We start from the raw sequence: 22,339 nt of genomic DNA, 5'->3' as shown, positions 1-22,339 counted from the left end.
TCCAGTACCTTATTCTCTAAACTCCCAACATGTTAGCACTGCAAGACTCTCAGCTTAGTGAAATTGCCTCATTTCTGGAGGTCTCTACCTCTCTCCGTGTGGTCAAGAAACTGCCATTGGGCAGAAAACGGAAGTGTGTGTGAGATCTGCCTCCTGTATTTTCCTGTTCTCAAATATCACAGTCCTGTTCTGCCTGTGTTCCAATCCCCAAAAACAGTTTTCTCAAATACTGTATCCAGTTTCAGTTTTCTGGCTGGTCATGGTGGGAGGGCAAGTCCATCTTGGCTGGAAGAGGAAGTCCTTCTGCGTCTTTTTTTCTTTGTCCTTCCACCTTCTTTTGCATTGTGGATTTTCTAAACTTGCCGTATAAGTAAGCATGTGCCTATTTGTGAAGGGAAAGAAAAAAAACCTTTTAATTTTTTAAAGCTGTTCTGTTAGGATCTGAAGGGACTGGTAAATAGGATGAAAGAAATTCTGTCTTTCACATGGAGAAAACCAAGTGTGACATTAATAAACACAAGCATGTCTGTAAGCAAAAAGATTCACTGAGCTCTGCTAGATTAAGAAGCAGTTGGACTTATAACATCGTAGTTTGCAAAACACATATATTTTATTTACCCAGGAACTAAAGCCAAGTAAGCTATGGGTTAATAGAAGGTCTGTGAAGGGTACTTAGACTACAGTAAGATTGGGGAAGAAAATTCCATTTCCAAGTCTAAGATATATCATTCCTTTGTGCCAAGTACATAATGAAGGTAGAGATATAAGGGGGCCCTTAGCACGGAAGCACTGGGTTAGTCAGAAGATGAGGTGAGCTGTCACACAGCCTTGATGCTAGAGTGAGGGTGCCCTGGTAGTATCTTATCAGCCACGACACTGGTGCATCGGGCTTTTTTTTTTTTTTGAGACAGGCTCTTGTTTTGTTGCTCAGGCTGGAGTGCAATGATGTGATCATGGCTCAGTGCACCCTCGACCTCGTAGGCTCAAGCAATCCTCTCAACTCAGACTCCCGAGTAGCTGGGACCACAGGTTCCTACCACCATACCCAGGTAATTTCTTAATTTTTTTGTAGAGATAGGTGTCTCCTTTTGTTGCCTAGGCTGATTTTGAACTCCTGGGCTTAATTGATTCTCCTGCTTCCGCCTGTCAAAGTGCTGGGATTACAGGCATGCCAGACATATGTAAACATTCTAAACTGTGTGAAAATATGTGAAAAGCTTTGTCATGCATTGTGAGACAACAGAGCAGGAATATTTGACCATCTGCCTAAGGTTTAAAAGGAAATAACTTTAAGCATGTGTCTAAATAGCAAGTAATATTTTGGAGCGGATTCTCTTAAATTCAGCTTGGGCATCTGCAGCATATACACAGCTTGAGCTGTAACCTGACGTAGAAACAGGCAACTTCGGTTCCTGTGTTCTTAGGATCCACTGCTTTTTCACAGCTAAAACCCCAGAGTGGCACCGTTAAGTATTATGTTATGTTACTTTAGTCGTTAAACATATAAGCATACCTCCAAAGGCTGAATGGAGGCCACTTGCAGAAAATAGGCAGAATGCTCACATTTAATTCTTGATGATACTATATTTAGCTTTCTTGTTCTTTGAAATCTCATTGAGAAAAAATACTGGCATCTGCCCAAAGTAATTTCTTTTTCAGTTGACAATATTATAAGTAATGTTATTGTATCATTTCCCTACTTGGACAGAGTGAAAATTTTGAGGAGCTTGTCTGCCAGAAACTTCTTCTTCATTTGCAAAACATTAATGAGATATTATATTTAAATGATTTTATTTAATATTAAGTGTACTTGGTCAATGTGGCATAGAACATACAAAATAAATCTAATTTAAAATCATTAACTATTACATTTATAAGAAAGACTTGCTGATCACAACTGTTGATAATGATTCTGAATAAAGCATTATTTATTTTCCTGAAAACGATTGTAGCTATAACTCAAGCATCTAAATTGCCATTAGTTTTATTGCTTTTTAATTGTCTTTAGCTGAAATTTTAATTTTGATTTTCTATTACTCCATTGGTTTTGTTTGTGTGTGGAAGTAAAATATACAGAATATAGAATTTGCCAGTTTTTCTATTTTTAAGTGTACACTTCAGTGGTATTTAAATACATGCACCATTTTACTTTCCCACCAGCATTGCACGGGGTTTCAGTTTCTCCACATTTGTTTTTCTGCCCAACATTTGTTTTTCTGGTTTTCTTGGCTTCTGTTTTTTGTTTGTTTGTTTTGATAATAGCTATTCGAATGGGTGTGAAGTGGTATTGCATTTTGGTTTGGATTTACATTTCCCTAGTGACTAGTGATGTTGAGCGCCTTTTCAAGTGCTTATTGACCATTTGTATATCATCTTTGGAGCAATGTTCGTGTACGTCCTTTGCCCAGTTTTGAATTGTGGTATTTGTCTTTTTGGAGTTCTCTATATAGTCTGGATATTAATTCCTTATAATGTATGTAGTTTACAAATATTTTCTCCATTCTCGGGGTTGCCTTTTACTCTGTTGATGGCAGTCCTTGATGCACAAAAGTTTTTAATTCTGATGAAGTCCGGTTTGTCTATGTTTTCTTTTGTTGCCTGTGCCTTTGATGTTCTATACAAGAAATCATTGCCAAATTCATTGTCATGAAGCTTTTCCCATTTTCTTCTAAAAGTTTTCTAACTTTAGCTCTTACGTTTAGGTCTTTGGTCTATTTTAAGTTACTTTTTTGTATTTGGTGTTAGGTAAGGGTCCAACCTCATTTTAGCTAAAATTTTATGTATTTTAAAATTTATTATGGAAATCATGAAATGTTTAGTTGAACAGAAAATTTTGTGCAGTGGAATTAACTGAATCTTTAAAACCTTTTTATTATGGAAATATCCAAACTATTCCATACATAGAAGAATATAATGAGTCCCCCATGTGCCCAGGCCCCAGCATTAATTATCAATATTTTGCCAATCTCGTTTGATTTACACACACACCCACACACACATTTTTTCCTCGAAAATTTTAAGTAAAATCACAGATAGAATGTCATTTTACCCATAAGTACATAAATGTACATTTCTTAATGTGGTATGTCTTTTTGTCATCACCTGTTTTCTTCTTTATTTTTATACATTATACTATGTCATTATCAGACCTTTTAAAATTAACAAGAATTCCTTAATATGTCGTATCCAGTTAATGATTGACTCATTTCTACTCTAGCTAAAGTACAATTTAGGAGGAGGTTTGAGGACATTTTTTAACATTAAGATATAAACTTTTATAACAACTGCTTAAATAATTGTTCCTAGCGTCTAACATTTCTATTGGCAAATTGGAAATTAGTATACATAGACATAGATTCTGCTCATTTTACTTTCAATCTAAAATCATAGTTAAGATTACTGGCCAGGCGCGGTGGCTCACACCTGTAATCCCAGCACTTAGGGAGGCAGAGGCGGGTGGATCACGAGGTCAAGAGTTTGAGACCAGCCTGGCCAATGTGGTGAAACCCCGTCTCTACTAAAAATACAAAAAAAATTATTCAGGCATGGTGGCAGGCTCCTGTAACCCCAGCTACTCGGGAAGCTGAGGCAGAGAATTGTTTGAACCCGGGAGGCAGAGGTCGCAGTGAGCCGAGATCGCATCACTGCACTCCAGCCTGGGTGACAGAGCGAGTCTCTGTCTCAAAAAAGAAAAGATTGCTACGCTAGAAAGTCTTCCTGTAGGGGCATTTTTAAGAAACATTATGATAGGCATTGCCTCTGGAAAGCAGGCATGAATAGATGGCTGGCGTCCATCATGAGAGAGACCGTTCTCTATATATCACTTTGTACCTTCACATGTTGCCTTTTGTTTTGTTTTGGTCCTTTTTTGAGACAGGACCTTGCTGTGTCACTCAAGCTAGAGTGTAGTGGCATGATCATAGCTCACTATAACCTTGAACTCCTGGGCTCAAGTGATCCTCTTTCCCCAGCTCCCCAAGCAGCTGGGATTACAGGCATGCACCCCCATGCGTGGATGTATGTTGCTATTTTGTGTTTTAAAAACCTAACCCTGACTGTGCTGGTAGTCGCATGAATCTGTGCACATACATGCAAACAAGTACATGTAAAACTGGTGAAATCTGAATAAGGTTCATGGATTATATCAATGTCAGTTTCCTGATTCTGACAGTGTATGATACTTATGCAAGATGTCATCATTGAGACAAAGTGAGTAAAGGATATGTGAGATCTTTGTATTATTTCTTACAACTGCAAAATAAAAAGTTTTTAAAACTAAATTATAATAACAAAAAAAGAACTGTTTCAAATCTAAAATATAAAGTTGAAATATTGATTTTATTTTTTTGGAATCTGGTGGACAGTAAAAAACTTTGGTGAAATTTCAGGAACCATAGCCATTGAAATAAATGAGGGAACCTATATACATGCACTCGACAACGGTCTTTTTACCCTGGGAGCTCCACACAAAGAAGGTTTGTGTCTGGAAGGGAAAAGGCTCCCACAGGTGTAGATTTTAGGACGTTCATTCACTTAGGCCAAACTCTAACTAGTCTCAAACATTTTCCAAAGGAACGGAAGCATTGCATTTGACTCTTCCATTTTTTTTAATTCCTTAATATTTACCAGACATTGGCAAGTCCCTCTTCCTAATATAAGCATTTGAAAACATTCCGTATAGTTCCAGAAGAGTATCTTTGGAAATCAAAACAAGATGAATAATTAAAATAGTAAGTGGAAAGAAAAAAGAAAACCTATTTGAGTCAAAATGTTTGAATTTCTTTTTTATTCAGACCTATTGCCAAAACTAACCTGGGTGCATTTAACAATTTGAAGTTTCCTCATTTTCTTTAGCCCATTAGAGGAAGCACTAATGAGATATGAAGTAATTAGAAGATAAAAAGCAGTATCGTTTGGTCAGCAAAGCCATCCCTTGAATAAATGAAAGCATTTAGCTTTTTAAATAAGTGCTTATTTATGACTATATTTTAAAACATAAAGAGAAGCTATCTCAAAAGTTATTAAATAAGCATTATATCACCCTGTCTTACTCAGTATATAAAATTAGCACTGTAGTTAAAAGAAAATAGACCTTGATTCCAAAGATACAGTATTACAGTGACATCAGTATATCTGAATATTCTTACATTTAATTGCAGAAGAAAATAGCCACATTTTTTAAAGCAAAATAATGTCTTTATATTTATAGCGAATGTCAAATTTATTTTCAAATGTTTTTTCTCCAATAGTTGATGAGGGCCCTAGTCCTCCAGAGCAGTTTGCGGCTATCAAATGATCTGATTCCAGGTGAGCTTATGTTGTAATATAATTAGTAACCAGTTATTTAAAAAATTTAATTATATTCATTAAAAATTTTAGTATCTGTCTTAAGCCCACAGGGTAATTTTGATATAAAAAACAAAATAGCTTTTTTGAAAAATAGATTTTGTGATCTACTTTTAGTGGGTTTCCTATCAATATATAATGCTAGGCTGGAAAAAAAATATGTAGGTTAAAAAGTGAAGATTAATAATTTCACACACCGAATAAGATAGATTAAAAAATAAATCAAATAGTACAAAACCTGGTTCACTGTTGCTATGATATTTAAACTCACTGTTTGGAAGTCCAAAGGCAAACAGGAAGACTAAAAAAAGGAATATTGTTGAAACCAGCAGAGAATGTTACAGAATCATAACGATCAAAAGAATATTTTTACTCACTATTTTTACAGTCATTTTATAAAGTAACCTTTTTTATTCTCACCTTGTGCAAAAGTATAGAATGATTCTTTGGGTAGAAGGTACTGAAAGTGAATTTACATATTTTAGTAATTGGTTACATCAATATGATAATGATTTCTGTTATATAATCATTAATGTATAAAGGAGTAAAAGTCAATTCTGGCATCCCAGGAGATTCTCGGTAAGGTAAAAGATTAGAAATCATAATTTTAAAAAATCACATTTAGATGATTATTGCTGTACTATCTTTGAAAGTCTGACAAGTATGGTGAAAGACGAAGGATAAAAGCAGAGGAAGAAAAAACTCAATAGTTTTAAACTGCTTTACAATTATAAACAAAAAAGGATTATAAAGAAAATTAACTGACAAATGAGGAAAATATTTGCAACAATCTTAATAGGCAGTGAGTTCTTACTCTTCATATGTATCTTATATAGAACTCATAGCACTGAAGACCCCAGTAGAAAAATTGAGATCAGATCTCAATAGAAAAATGGACAAGGGACATTACCAGATAATCTAAAAACTAAAAAGGAAAGGAAAAGAAAAACAATTGTTATTCTAGTTGACTACTAAAACGCAAATTTATAGGATACTGTTTTTTCCATATCAGGTTTTCAAGTATTTTTTTTAAGTCATAATGTTTAAAAAATTCGTGATACAAAACATAATCTGTTAATTTGAGGGAAGAATGTAAATGGAAGCAGCATTTTCTGGAAAAGAGTTTGATGACATAAGAACTTTATACCCTTCGATCCAATTATTTCTAGGAATATTTTCTAAGGATAAAGCAGTTTTATGTCAGAATAGATGTACATAGAACTATTTATAATAAGAGAAAAAGTTTTAGTAATTTATTATTGAAGTTTATAACTAAAGAGGTATAATTGAAGAATGATGAATTTTGAAAATATTTGTTATGTAATATATAAGGTACAATGTTTATATTAAAAAAGCACAATACAAAACTAAATTTAAAACTGCACTGTCCAACATGGCAGCAACTAGTCACATGTAGCTTTTTTTTTTTAAAGGCACAGAGTCTCACTCTGTCACCCAGGCTGGAGTGCAGTGGTGTGACTGTATCTCACTATAACCTCAAATTTCTAGGCTCAAGCAATCCTCCTGCGTCAGCCTCCCAAGTAGCTGGTATTACATGTGCACACCACCATGCCCAGCTAATTTTTTAAATTTTTTGTAGAGATGGGGTCTCACTGTGTTGTCCAGGCTGATCTTGAACTTTTTGCCTCAAGCAATTATCCCATTGGCTTCCCAAAGCACAGAGATTACAGGAGTGAATCACCACTGAGTCACATGCAGCTTTTGAACACTTGGAATATGTCCAGTCTGAAATTTTAGATATGTACACACCCACACACATACACGTGTCCTGTTTTGATGTTCTATAATTAATTTTCTCTCAGTTTTTAACTTTTATCTATCTTATTAATGTACAGAATTGCCCTGAAATCTGGCTATGGAAAATATCTTGGTATAAATTCAGATGGATTTGTTGTTGGGCGTTCAGATGCAATTGGACCAAGAGAACAATGGGAACCAGTCTTTCAAAAATGTAAGTGCTGTTATTGTTCATAAAAACTTCCTGTCAGTTTAACAGAAAGTCTGTAACAATCATAATATATTTAAAAAGAAAAAGTAGTATGCAATACTATAATACATTAAATTGGAATAAATCAATAAGAACATAGAGCCTTAAAGAGATCTCAAAATAGAGTGCAACAAAAATAGCATTAGTACTTTTGCCCACAATTATTTCTGTATACCCTTAGTGCCTAGATATGGATCTCATTTCCATTAAAGAACCAGTCAATTTTAGGTCTCAGAGTAGGAAAACAGAATAGTCCCTAAGTATCTTCTTTGTAGCAGAAATCATGGATGCTTTCAGAAACATTCGAGACTGTCAGCGAAGAGTAGAACTTGCTAAGACCAAGTTGTGACAATTTGTGCATAAAATAAATAATAATAGTTCATTGAAGTAAATTCTCTCTAAAAGACTTTCAGTTCATAAGCTTAAAATAGTGTAGGAAAAGATAGTTTTAATATAAGAAGAAAAAAGATACATACTAATTCTTAATTTTAGTAAGTAGACAGTTGTAGTATATGGATGTTTTGTTAAATCTTTGTTGATACAGAATACATAATTTCCTTTTTCTGTTTGTGTGAGAAGTAAAGATTGAACAAAAATATGTGAGTGCTAAACAGTCTTTAAAAAGTAGATAACTATATCAAAAACAGTAAGGACCAACGGGCAGCTTGCAGAACAAGCAAATAGAAGATAAGCTCAGCCTGAGTAGCAGCTTTGGTAGTGTACACTAATGAATTGAAAATAGGAATTCAGAGTGTTTCCTAAGATGACAGATTAAACAAACATCCCCCCGAAAGAGGTAATCACTGAGACTGATTTGTTCAGCCCCTAGGATAAAATCTTAAGTCAGTGACTTGAAAACTATTTTGACCCAACCCATCGAGAAATGCATTTTTACATTGCAGCCCAGCACACACACATGTATAACTGAAGCAAGAGTTGTGCTTAACAATACTTATCCCTGTGTTATGCATCTTGATATTTCTTATTCTCTTTTACCCCTTCCTCTGTGTGTCTGTGTGTATTCCTTCCCCCACCCCCCATACCATTCAGGAAACACTACATTGAAACACTACATTGATTTCATGACCCGCTAATGTGTTGCAACCCCTTTGAGATGATCCTACTAGTTATGATGAGATACTTGTAATAAAAGTTACACCAGTAGAAAAGGCCAATATATCCTAAGGCCTTAGATGATGACTTAGGTAGTACTAATAATACAACACTTTAGGAAAGTTCATTTCATTTTATTTTTAGGAAGGACACTAAGTTTCAAAAATTTAAATGAAAGAGGGTCTTAAAACTCTATTGCAAAAAGGACTCAGCTGAATAATCTATGGCACAGGTTTAAATCGTCTTGGACCACCCTGCCATGTTCCAGGGCTCACCAGGAGCCATCCAGATGAGAGACCACCCAGCCCTTGTGACCTTGACTAAGAAATTAAATCCATGTTATCAGCACTTTTTTAACTGGATGTGATATAAGGTTAACATATTTTGTAATCATTGTATTTATAAATATTTTGTCTAAATGTTATGGTATTCCAAGTTTTCCAAAAGAATCAACCAAATACAAGTTATAAACATTATATTTGTTAAGGGAGTTAAGCTAACCAAATTTATAACCCAGATTTAGATACACAAGAAAATCAGTCTTTAAAGTTTTGTTTAATAGAAAGCAATGTAATATATCAAACATTAAAAAACTAAAAAAGTATATGAATATTTTTACACGCAGAAGTCCCTCAGACATTGATTCTTAAATTCAAAACACAAAAGGCATTGTATATACCTTTTCATGTCTTCTAATTGTGAAGAAAATAAATTTTACTTAAAATGCTAATATTTGAATAAAGTCCTACTAGGAAGATACACTACAGATGTTTATTGTGGTAATCTTTGAATAGTAAAATGATAGGTGATTTTGGTTTCCTTTTCTATATGTTGTTGTATTATATTTTTCAGGTTTTTCTCTAAGTTCTTTTCTTTGATTTTTAAATCAGGGAGGAAAAATTAATCCAGTCTAAACACTTAATATTTCTTCTACAAGAAGTATCCTCATGGCTGTTTTGTTATTTCGTTTCAGTTAGGGGAAAATGGCTTTATTGGCCTCAAATAGCTGCTTTATTAGATGCAGTGAAGCAGGAGACATAGAAGCAAAAAGTAAAACAGCAGGAGAAGAAATGATCAAGGTAATGATATTTTATACAGATAACTCCATTCACACATGCGATGTGACTGTATCTCTTTAAAATGTTAAATGGTCATTTATTGTCACTTTAAAGATTTAGTTAATAGCTTTTTGTAATGTGGTGTTTCAAATAGACTCATTTTTAATTATAAATCCCGTAGTTGATGGCTCGTTTATACAATGTGGCAGAGAAATGAGTGCATCTAGGAGCTACCTTGCCATTATCTCCATGGATTAGTATCTTTTTCTGGTAGTTCCACATGCTGTCTTTAGGCTTTCATGTTCTTGTTTTCTTGTATTTTAAAATCTAATTTTTAAAATAGATAACATGTACACGTGGTCCAACATTTTCAAATAAAAACATGTGAAGACATATGCCTGCCATGCGTCTTACTCACCTGTGTCCCAGCTCATGTTCCCCTTTCCCTTTCTTTTTATAGCCTCCTAAAATTTCTTTATAAACATATGAATATATTTATAATTTTCAACTGTTTTACACTAAAGGTAGCCTCCTCTATAGTCTTCTAGACTTTGATTTTTCTTAAAATCATATCTTGGAGAGTTTTCTACTGTTAGTTTAAATGTAGAATTTTTTTCTTTTTCTTTTCCTCTCTTTCTCTTTTTTAACAGCCACATAATATTCCATTTTAAGGGTGTACCTTTATTTATTTAGTCTCTTATAGATGGAAATTTAGGCTGTTGCCAGTCTTTTGCTCTTATAAACAGTGCTGCAGTTCATAACATTGAATATGCATCAATTTGTAGATGTGCGGGTGGACCTGAAGATAAATTTCCAGAAGGAGAATTACCATGTCAGGGGTATATGCATTTGTATTTATGTAATGCTTGAGCTTCTGTGATGATAGTCACTTTATGAAACATAAAAAATCATAGCAGAACTTCTGGGGCCTTAGCCCTCACATTTTAAAAATATTTGTATTAATAGTACCAGTCTTCTTTGCATTAGGAGAAACATTAATCACATAAAACATGATTTTTATTTTATTTTTAAAATTTGTGTGTGTCACTAAGCTGGAAGTAAAAGTTCCTTATTCCAGGCTAAATTCCCTCATCTGTAGTCAGATGCGTTATCCATTGCACCACTGGCCTGTGCCCTCCCTAATCCTACTCTTTGTTTTACATCATTGTAAAAGTTACACAGACATCTTCATATCAAGGTGAAATTCTAAATAATACTGTTAATATAACCTAGATAAATCAAGTAGTTAATTGGAATTTGATGAAAACATTTAAGGCTTTTTTAGACTCACAAAAGCCACGGATCTTTAATTATAAACATATACCAAGATGTGTTTGAAGAATAAATCCCCCCTTATTGACACATGGTTTTTCTGTTTCTTGGCATTCTGTCCCAGTACTGAGCATCCTGAACCTTGCTTTGTCTGTCTCTGTTGGGAATCACAGGTTGCATCCAGTCTGACCCAGATTTGCTCTGTAAGGCATTGTGGGGGCTGGAGTGGAAGGCTCTAAGAGAGGGGCAAATGCCTTTTCTAAAATGCCTTTCATTCTTATTAGAGCATAAAAATTTATGTTACATTTTTCTCTACTACCAGTGCAATTTAAAAGCATCTATCAAATCTCTGTATGTGCTTCATGTTAGATTTCCGGTCATATGTTTGATTTTCTTTCTAGAATAGTCTTGATTTCAAATAATTTCAAATCTAAAGCTCAAACAATTTCAATCTAAAATGTAGGTATTTTCTTACAGAGAAGGGAAATGTTATATTTTTTCATTGCATGCACCCAGCACATGCGTTGTAGTCTTGAATTCCCATAATGCCCCTGTGAGGTGGATGTGAGCTCAGTGTTACAGACAAGAAGACAGCCTCTGACCCTCCTGACATCCTCGTGGTTTTTGTCAGTCAGTTCATGGAAATCACAGTGATTTCAAGGTGTGGTAAGACAGGATGTGTACCCAGGCCCAGCTGACTCCAGAGGCCACTCTCAATATTTCATAACACATTGCTTCTCAGGAAGCAGGTCATTGGGGAAATGCAGATGGGTTTGTGACTTACATTTAATTTTATTTATATTTTATTGTATCATGTTTAAATTATTTTGCATCTGGATATCACCACAAAATTGTTATTTAAGGCAACAATTGCAAATATATGTGCAGTGCTTTGCACTTATACAAAGATACAAAGATACTTACACAAAGATTGCGTTTTTCACTATTTAAAGCAATTTTCAGACGAAATACAAAGTTTTCTGGGTCTCTTTGGCTAGTCAAGTACCTGGAAGCTCTGAACAGTGATTATTTAGGACTCTTTTCCTTTACCATTTAATTGCGGGCTCTCCTAATCTCTGTCAGCCCTTCACCTTTATGACCTTGCCTTACCTACCAGAACACAGCTCCCTCTTACTAAAGGTAGCCTTGTGTTACCTCTGTCAGCCCTTCACCTTTATGACCAGAACACAGATCCCTCTTACTAAAGGTAGCATTGTGTTACAGGCCCTAGCACGGAATGTTTTCAGGTCTGGGACCCCTTTAATCAAAACTGTCACAAAGATGTCATTGGCACAAACACGTTATTTATCATCACTTTCTAAGCAGCCCTGGAACTGGACTCTGGCCACAGAGATCCCTTAGGAGACATGATTCCTTACCATTGCCAATTGCCTGTTCTGTGGGTGATCCTAATTGTTGAATGCAGATCAATTAACTTATGACATGTGATAGTAAACATCTATCCAAACTTAGGAGGATATAAGAAGCTAGTAAAAGAGGTGGGTTCCAATTAATTAAAAACAAGTTGTGTAATGCTAAAAGTTTTAATACTTTGGTAATAGCCTGTGCAACATAAAATAGCTATTAAGCTTTCAGTCTGATCAAATGAACACTTGTCTACTAGGGATAATTTGATCCTAGTGTATTCACTTGGAGGACAAAATTAAATTAGTTAATGATTGCTTTATTGCCTAGCAGGATCTGATGTGTAAAATGTTTCTGAAATAATTTTGTCTGTAGTGTTTCTGACACAAGGGCTTCGGAGGAAGCATGTGATAGCACTTACTCATATAGATTATTTGTATGAAGTAAAAACACATAGCCAGAACCTTTTTCTGAATATAGTTGCTCGGTCAATTTTTTCTTCTGCATAAGAAATCATCTCGAATGTTCTTATATGATACGTAAAGTGGGGAAGATGGAAGATAAACATATAACCCATTGGATTCCCTTTTCCAATATCTAGATTAGATCCTGTGCTGAAAGAGAAACCAAGAAAAAAGATGACATTCCAGAAGAAGACAAAGGAAGTGTAAAACAATGTGAAATCAATTATGTGTATGTATTCTTTTCCTTTTAGACCTACAGATTTGACAGTGAAGTGCTTCTCAAAGTGCTTTCAAAATAAATTACCTAATTAGCTGGGGATGGTGGTACATGCCTATAGGCCCAGCTACTCGGGAGGCTGAGACAGGAGGATTGAGCCCAGGAGTTCAAGGCTTCAGTGAGCTCTGATCACCACCGCATTCCAGCCTGGGTGGCAGAGCAAGACCCTGTCTGAAAAAATAAAACTGACAAGAAGATACAACACAATGTGCCCTCTAGGACAGAGCACTGAGTTAAATGCTTTTCTTTTCTTGAGGCTTCAGTTTTCCTAATCGTCCTACCAGCTCTCAAAGCTAGTCACTCGAGTTAGTCAATCTCTCCATTCATAGAACGGGCGTGATGCCAGTCAAAGGCTGTGCTATGGCCAAGACACAGGGGACTCCAGCCAGTATGCACTAATAGAAGTGGGGCCTTGTGCTACCCAGCCAATGAGTGGACCTCCTCGTGAGAGGTCACGAAGGTCATCTTTGTTGAAGAGTTCCAGCTTATTAAAAAAAACACACAATTAGACCTTTTTTTTTCTCCCCCAAGACGGAGTCTTTCTCTGTCCCCCAGACTGGAGTGCAGTGGCGCGATCTCGGCTCATCGCAACCTCTGCCTCCCAGGTTCATGTGATTCTCCTGCCTCAGCCTCCCGAGTAGCTGGGACTACAGGCACGCGCCACTATGCTTGGCTAATTTTTGTATTTTTGGTAGAGACGGGGTTTCACCATGTTGGCCAGGCTGTTCTCGAACTCCTGACCTCGAGTGATGCGCCTGCCTTGGCCTCCCACAGTGCTGAGATTGCAGGCATGAGCCACTGTGCCTGGCCTACAATTAGACTTTTTTAATAAGTGAAAAATTAACAGTATTTATAAATTTAATAGTAAATATGTATAATCAGAGTTTGAGGTATTTTTCAATGAAGACATTTTCTTTGCAGAAAGAACTTTCAGAGCTTCCAAGACCACAAACTTAAAATAAGTAAAGAAGACAGTGAAATTCTTAAAAAGGCTCGGAAAGATGGATTTTTTGCATGAGATGCTTCTGGATAGGTAGCTATGTATTTACTTATTTCCACTATTTTCAGTAGCCAATAGAAATGGCATGTAGAAAACCTACATTCTCTTAAATTACTGTAGTTTTCACATTTTTGTCTTTATTTCTAATTTGTAAGTGTGGCAATATTACCTAGAGAGGACATCATAACTTTGGGAAAAGACTGTCAAGAAACAATATCTAAAAATTATAACCAATTCTAAGTATATACTTTAAGAAATTCAGATTTGACTGTATCTACTTCATAAATTTATCATTATCTTTTTATAACTATTAGAACCAGAGTTAGAAAGAAGCAGTTTGACTAATATAAAAATTATGTGGATTCTGTTAGAGTAGTTCAGGTTCCTTAAAATAAGAATAGATCAACTAAAAAACTAAGTATAAAAGCTAAACAAGTGAAATTGAAGCAGTTTTATTGTAAGATTTGGAAGAGTGCAGGGTGTTTATCTTAGCACATTATTAATATTTATTACTCTTCCTAGGTGGATAAGTAATGTCCTAGATTTGCGACATAGAAAAACAGTTAGAGACGTTTAGCTGTAGGTGTACAAGTATAAATCAATTAAGTGCCAGATTTGATAATCACCAGCCGCTCATTCAAGTCCTATGTTGCAAAGTTACTTTTTTGTTTGTTTGTTTTTGGTTTTGTTTTTTTTTTTTTTTTTTTTTTTTGAGACGGAGTCTCGCTCTGTCACCCAGGCTGGAGTGCAGTGGCGCGATATCGGCTCACTGCAAGCTCCACCTCCCATGTTCACGCCATTCTCCTGCCTCAGCCTCTCCCAGTAGTTGGGACTACAGGCGCCCGCCACCATGCCCAGCTATTTTTTTTTTTTTGTATTTTTAGTAGAGGCGGGGTTTCACCGTGGTCTCGATCTCCTGACCTCGTGATCCGCCCGCCTCGGCCTCCCAAAGTGCTGGGATTACAAGCGTGAGCCACCGCGCCCGGCCGCAAAGTTACTCTTACACTTTTTTTTACATTACTTGATAAAGACAATGTTTAATTACATATTTCCTGTTAACTAGTTGGTAGAGTTCATACTTAAAGTCAGTAAATAATGTTAAGAATTTTTTCCAGCTGAGCAAATGAATATGTCTCTAGTTGTAAGAAATCAAGAAGAGGATATAAAATATAATCAGGATGTGAACTCTAAAACGGAATAAGCTCTATATCTTCTAACTTTTATCACTTGTAATAATACAGCATTCTCACCTTGTTAAATGGAAATTTAGAGCACCTTTAAATTCCGGAATAATTAAAATTCCTATTTGGATTGAACAAGCCCTTAGGCAACATTTATTGAATATTAGGAAATCACTTTTATAAGATTAGAAACCATTGTTTATAGAAACCAAATTTAAAAGTATACATATTTTAATATAAGCGTTGTGGTAATAACCAAAATTGAACAGTTTTAAAGCTTTTTATATTTAGTAGCAGTTGAATATATATGGCATGTTTTACATAGATTAATTTTATTATTTTTCTTTGTTTAAACAGGAGAGCCAAATTGAAAGCCGACAGATACTGCAAGTGACTGGGGTTTTTGTTTCTGCCTTATCTTTTTGTGTTTTTTTCTGTGTTTGGTTTTTTGTCCTTGCGATAGTTGGCTGAGAATGATGGTTTCCAGCTTCATCCATGTCACTACAAACGACATGAACTCATGCATTTTTATGGCTACATAGTATTCCATGGTGTATATGTGCCATATTTTCTTAATCCAGTCTATCATTGATGGACACTTGGGTTGGTTCCAAGTCTTTGCTATTGTGACTAGTGCTGCAATAAACATAGGTGTGCATGTGTCTTTATAGCTGCATGATTTATAATCCTTAGGGTATATACCCAGTAATGGGATGGCTGGGTCAAATGGTATTTCTAGTTCTAGATCCCTGAGGAATCACACACTGACTTCCACAATTGTTGAACTAGTTTACAGTCCCACTGACAGTGTGAAAGTGTTCCTATTTCTCCACATCCTCTCCAGCACCTCTTGTTTCCTGACTTTTTCATGATCACCATTCTAACTGGTGTGAGATGGTGTCTCACTGTGGTTTTTATTTGCATTTCTCTGATGGCCAGTGATGATGAGCATTTTTTCATGTGTCTGTTGGCTGCATAAATGTCTTCTTTGGAGAATTGTCTGTTCATATCCTTTGCCCATTTTTTGATAGGGTCGTTTGTTTTTTTCTTGCAAATTTGTTTGAGTTCATTGTAGATTCTGGATATTAGCCCTTTGTCACATGAGTAGGTTGCAAAAATTTTCTCCCATTCTGTAGGTTGCCTGTTCATTCTGATGGTAGTTTCTTTTGCTGTGCAGAAGCTCTTTAGTTTAATTAGATCCCATTTGTCAATTTTGGCTTTTGTTGCCATTGCTTTTGGTGTTTTAGACATGAAGTCCTTGCCCATGCCTATGTCCTGAATGGTATTGCCTAGGTTTTCTTCTAGGGTTTTTATGGTTTTAGGTCTAACATTTAAGTCTTTAATCCATATTGGATTAATTTTTGTTTAAGGTGTAAGGAAGGGATCCAGTTTCAGCTTTCTACATATGGCTAGCCAGTTTTCCCAGCACCATTTATTAAATAGGGAATCCTTTTCCCATTTCTTGCTTTTTGTCAGGTTTGTCAAAGATCATATAGTTGTAGATATGCGACATTATTCTGATAGCTCTGTTCTGTTCCATTGGTCTATATCACTGTTTTGGTACCAGTATCATTCTGTTTTGGTTACTGTAGCCTTGTAGTATAGTTCGAAGTCAAGTAGTGTGATGCCTCCAGCTTTATTCTTTTGGCTTAGGATTGGCTTGGCAATGTGGGGTCTTTTTTGGTTCCATATGAACTTTAAAGTAGTTTTTCCAATTCTGTGAAGAAAATCATTGGTAGCTTGATGGGGATGGCATTGAATCTATAAATTACCTTGGGCAGTATGGCCATTTTCACAATATTGATTCTTCCTACCCATGAGCATGGAATGTTCTTCCATTTGTTTGTATCCTCTTTTATTTCATTGAGCAGTGATTTGTAGTTCTCCTCGAAGAGGTCTTTCACATCCCTTGTAAGTTGGATTCCTAGGTATTTTATCAACCAAAAAAAGTCCAGGACCAGATGGATTCACAGCCGAATTCTACCAGAGGTACAAGGAGGAGCTGGTACCATTCCTTCTGAAACTATTCCAATCAATAGAAAAAGAGGGAACCCTCCCTAACTCATTTTATGAGGCCAGCATTATCCTGATACCAAAGCCTGGCAGAGACACAACAAAAAAAGAATTTTAGACCAATATCCCTGATGAACATCGTGCAAAAATCCTCAATAAAATACTGGCAAACCGAATCCAACAGCACATCAAAAAGCTTATCCACCATGATCAAGTGGGCTTCATCCCTGGGATGCAAGGCTGGCTCAACATATGCAAATCAATAAATATAATCCAGCATATAAACAGAACCAAAGACAAAAACCACATGATTATCTCAATAGATACAGAAAATGCCTTTGACAAAATTCAACAACCCTTCATGCTAAAAACTCTCAATAAATTAGGTATTGATGGGATGTATCTCAAAATAATAAGAGCTATCTATGACAAACCCACAGCCAATATCATACTGAATGGGCAAAAACTGGAAGCATTCCCTTTGAAAACTGGCACAAGACAGGGATGCCCTCTCTCACCACTCCTATTCAACATAGTGTTGGAAATTCTGGTCAGGGCAATCAGGCAGGGGAAGGAAATAAAGGGTATTCAATTAGGAAAAGAAGAAGTCAAATTGTCCCTGTTTGCAGATGACATGATTGTATATCTAGAAAACCCCATTGTCTCAGCTGAAAATCTCCTTAAGCTGCTAAGCAACTTCAGCAAAGTCTCAGGATACAAAATCAATGGGCAAATATCACAAGCATTCTTATACACCAGTAACAGACAGAGAGCCAAATGATGAGTGAACTCCCATTCACAATTGCTTCAAAGAGAATAACACACTGCTTTTCTACCATGCAGCAGGTAAACATAAATATATGCAAATCTTGCCTGGTCAGATCATACAACAAGGTTAGCCTCTGAAATTTGTCTATGAATTTTCCTGACACCTCTGAAAACTGTTTTAGTTTTTCCTTGCATATGGCTAATTCAGACATAGAAATGGGTACATATACCTGTATAGTGTCCCTATTATTATTTATCACTTCCCAGAGAGGGTAAACATTCAACTTTGCCACATGATAAGAGGCCCCACTGCATGTTGTTCTGGTGAAGCTCGTGTGTTTCAAGAGTGGGGTATGTATGTAAGACAGGTCTCGAAGGGCAGGGAGAAGATGATGACCAGACACTAGATAACCCTGGAAAACTAGAAGAAGTTAATAACATGTTGCACACCTCACCAGAACTGGAAGGAGTCTGACTGTGTTTTTATGGGGTGCTCAGACTGGCAGGGGGAGTTCAGCTCCAGCTAAGAAAAGCCTAATATTAAGAGGCACTTGCATTAAAAGGGTAATCAATTATGTGCCGTCCCTATATTGTCTTTTCCTCCATCAAACTTACAGAGGCCCATTTTAATTTTTTGTCCTGACCAAGCATCAGAGAAGCCTATATGTAAAGTATTTCTTTCCATTTAGTTTCTCTTCTATAAAATTAAGCTGCAAAAAATGGGATCAGACTGAACAGCGGAAATGGGAAGGCTGTAACTTGTACATTTTAATGTATTAGTCCATTTTCACACTGCTATGACAAAACTCAGGAAAAAAGTGACATGCTGGGTTTACAAAGTAGGGTCGAGCTGCCCTATACCAGCTCATCAAAGATGACCTATGGTTAAGAAATGAGGGAAAACTGTTAAGAAAAAGTCTCATGTTCTCCATCTTGAGGCTAATTGTTTGCAGTGGGTTGTTATAAAAGAGGCTGTCACTAAACAGGCATATATGATCTTATCATGTAGGACAGTTAAATACCACATTTCAACTTCTAGTCATAATGATGGGGAGGTTATTGCTGATTTTTTTCTGATAATTAAGGTACAAAAATACTAGGTTCCAAGACATCTCTTTTTTTCAGTGTCACTTGGACCAGTGGCATATTAAATAAGAAATCAGCTAAAAGTCAGAGGATCGCTGAGGAAAGTAAAAGCTAAACTGTTTGGGGCCTCTTTCCTGGGGCAGCCTCCAGGCTACTACAAAACAGAGGTGGTGAGCAGAAAGGTGACAAGATGCAGAGCACTCAGGTGAGGGACAGAGAGCACAAGGTGGACAGTCCAAAAAGAGAAAGTGGTAAACATCTTGTTTAGCCAAATCCATTCCTCTCAATATGCCCGAGGGCCCCTAACCCTGTGAGCTTGGCCCCTAATCTGAGTATGATGCCCCTGGGTCTCTAACTTTTGAGGCTGAGTCTTTCACCTTAACATTGTGCCCTAGAGCCTCTCACTTAAGTAGTAGTGGATAATCATGCTTGCCCACCAGAATGTCTTCACAACTCTAAAAGACGGCCCACTTGCCAGGTGTCAGCTGAGTGATTCTGTGTGGATTGTTTTCCTTGGAGTGGGAGTCTTGTCAGGGTGTCCATTCAAGGTGTTGCTGAAAGATGTTGCTGGAAAAGAGGGTCGTGATACAGACCACAAAGTAGGATTCTTAGATCTTGTGCAGGAAAAAATGTGAGGTGGTCAGAGGGCACAGTGAAAGAAGCAAGTTGACTAGAAATGACTCCATTAGAGTTGCACATCCTCAGAAAACAAGAGCAGGGATGCATTGTCTTTTGTTAGTGTCTCTGCTTATAAGTAACTATAAAGAGAAAGAGTTATAATTAAACTTGGAAGGTGCAGATGTACTCACTAAAGTCGGGTCTCTTGGTTGTAACAATGACCATTAACCCGTTGATCTAAGCTAGCTCATTAATATTATCCTTAGAAAAAAAATGCTGTCCTCCTAAGACATTTATACATTTTTCAGGCTTAGTGGAAAATGTCTTGTATGGCCACAAATATTCTGCAATTGTAATTTGTGGCCAGCTAAAAAATGTGGCTATTTTCAGACCATGAGTACTAATCTTCTAGATGCCTTGTGAGTACCTAGCTACTCATATTGAGTATTCTAGTCATGTTTATTAAACTAGAAGCTTGGTAACCATGAATTCCTCTAACACAACAAGTCTACTCCTCAATGAGAAAATTTATTTCTCAGGAATTTTGTGCATTTTGTTTGATGGAATTTGGCATGTTTACTAAAACGGCAGAAAAGAGTGAAATTAGTCCTCAAAGATTTCTCAAGATTGGATATAAAGTAAACAAAATGATTATAGGTACTATGCAAGTTGATACAGTAGATATTCAAAAGAAATTTTGTTTGAAACACAATGAGATTTTTTTTTTTTACTTATTTATTATTATTATTATTTTGAGACAGAGTCTTGTCTGTTGCCCAGGCTGGAGGGTAGTGCACCATCTTGGCTCACTGAAACCTCTGCCTCCCAGGTTCAAGCAATTCTCCTGCCCCAGCTTCCCAAGTAGCTGCGATTGCAGGCATGCGTCACCACACTCAGCTAATTTTTGTATCTTTAGTAGAGATGGGGTTTCACTCTGTTGGCTGGGCTGGTCTCAAAACCCTGACAACAAGCGATCTGCCCACCTTGGCCTCCCAAATTGCTGGGATTACAGGCATGAGCCACCGCTCCAAGCCACAATGAGATTTTTAAATAATTCTAACTGATTTCCCGCTGTTGAGCAAGGAGCTGAGCAAATTCAACAGATCATGGGCCTAAAGTAGGAGAAGACTGAGGACAAACTCTAGAATGCATATGATTAAATTAATTACAATTGAAACCAAATCAAATTTAATAAGGCTGTGCCTCTTAGTTTCAAGATGTTTCCCCTCATTTTGAAATGTGGTGTTATTCAGTGGAAAAGAAAACCAGTGTTTAACTCCAGAGTAAGGAACAGGGTTCTGTGCAGGGATTGATTGACTGAGAGCTATGGCTCAGGATTAAAAATCCTTCTTTTTTCCACTTATAAACTAAAAATAAGTTTTGTCAAAGAAGAGGCTGTCACTAAACAGGCATAGCTGATCTTCTCATGTGGGGCTGTTAAATACCACATTTCAACTTCTAGTCATAATGATGGAGAGGTTATTGCTATGAACTAAACTAAAAATAAATAAACTAAAAATAAATTTCTAAGCTCCTATTGACTAATGGACACCTCTTCTTGGATAAGGACATTCCAGAGTTAACCTGAAAAGCTAGTTCAAGCCATGGGTCACACATGCCTCATTATACTCTCCTCCCTTTGGTTTTAATTTTAATTTCAATTTTTAATTTATTTTTGTGGGTACATAGTTGGTGTATATATTTGACATACTTTGATATTGGCATGCAATGAGTAATGCATAATAAAAAATGGGGTATCCATGCCCTCAAGCATTTATAGCTTGTGTTATAAACAATCCAATTATACTCTTTTAGTTTTTAAAAATGTAGAGTTAAATTATTTTTGACCATAATCACCTTGTTGTGCTATCAAATACTGTCTTATTCATTCTTTCTAACAATTTTTTGTACCCATTTAGCATCCCCACTATCCCCCTGTTCCCTCACTGCCCTTCCCAGCCTCTGGTAACCATCCTTATACTCGCTATCTCTATGATAACAATTGTTTCGAATTTTAGCACCCACAAATAAGTGAGAACATGTGACATTTGTCTTTCTGTGCCTGACTTATTTCTCTTAACATAAAGACTTTCAGTTCCATTTATGTTATTGCAAATGGCAGACTCTCATTCTTTCTTAGAGCGGAATAGTACTCCATTGTGTATATGTACCACATTTTCTCTATCCAGTCAGCTGTCGAGGGAATTTTAAGTTCCTTCCATATCTTGGCTATTATAAACCCTGCTGTAGCAAATATGAGAGTGCCAATATGTCTTTGATTTACCAATTTTATTTCTTTTAGGCATATACTGAGCAGTGGGATTGCTGGACCATATAGTAGCTCTATTTTTAGTTATATCAGGAACATCCAAACTGTCCTTAATTGTGCTCCCAGCAACAGTGTACAAGGGTTCCCTTCACTCCGCATACTCACCAGCATTGGTTTTCGACTGACTTCTGGATAAAAGCCACCTTAACTGGGGTGAAATGATATCTCATTTGGGGTTTGATTTGCATTTCTATGATAATCAGTAACGTGTAGCACCTTTTCATTTGCCTGCTTGACATTTGTATGTCTTCTTTTCATAAACGTCTATGTAAATTTTTTGTCCAATCTTTAATTGGATTATTATATTGTTTATAGAATTTTTTGAACTCAATATATTGTAGTGTATTAGTCTGTTTCAGCACCGCTATAAAAAAATACTCAAGACTGGGTTATCTATTTATTTAATAAGATGAAGTCTTGATCTGTTGCCCAGGCTGAAGT

General features: G+C 36.3%; 1 pseudogene; it reads left to right on the top strand.

Annotated features, from left to right (window-relative positions):
- The first annotated feature begins 4,345 nt into the window (after window positions 1-4,345).
- LOC100604446 lies at window positions 4,346-9,948 on the top strand (annotated as a pseudogene).
- Window positions 9,949-22,339: the final 12,391 nt, after the last annotated feature.

The sequence above is a fragment of the Nomascus leucogenys genome, unplaced genomic scaffold (genome assembly GCF_006542625.1).
Source record: "Nomascus leucogenys isolate Asia unplaced genomic scaffold, Asia_NLE_v1 000726F_106744_qpd_obj, whole genome shotgun sequence".
Classification (NCBI taxonomy): domain Eukaryota; kingdom Metazoa; phylum Chordata; class Mammalia; order Primates; family Hylobatidae; genus Nomascus; species Nomascus leucogenys.
The sequence above is the reverse complement of the archived record's forward strand: the minus strand, read 5'-3'. Positions and strand labels throughout refer to the sequence as shown.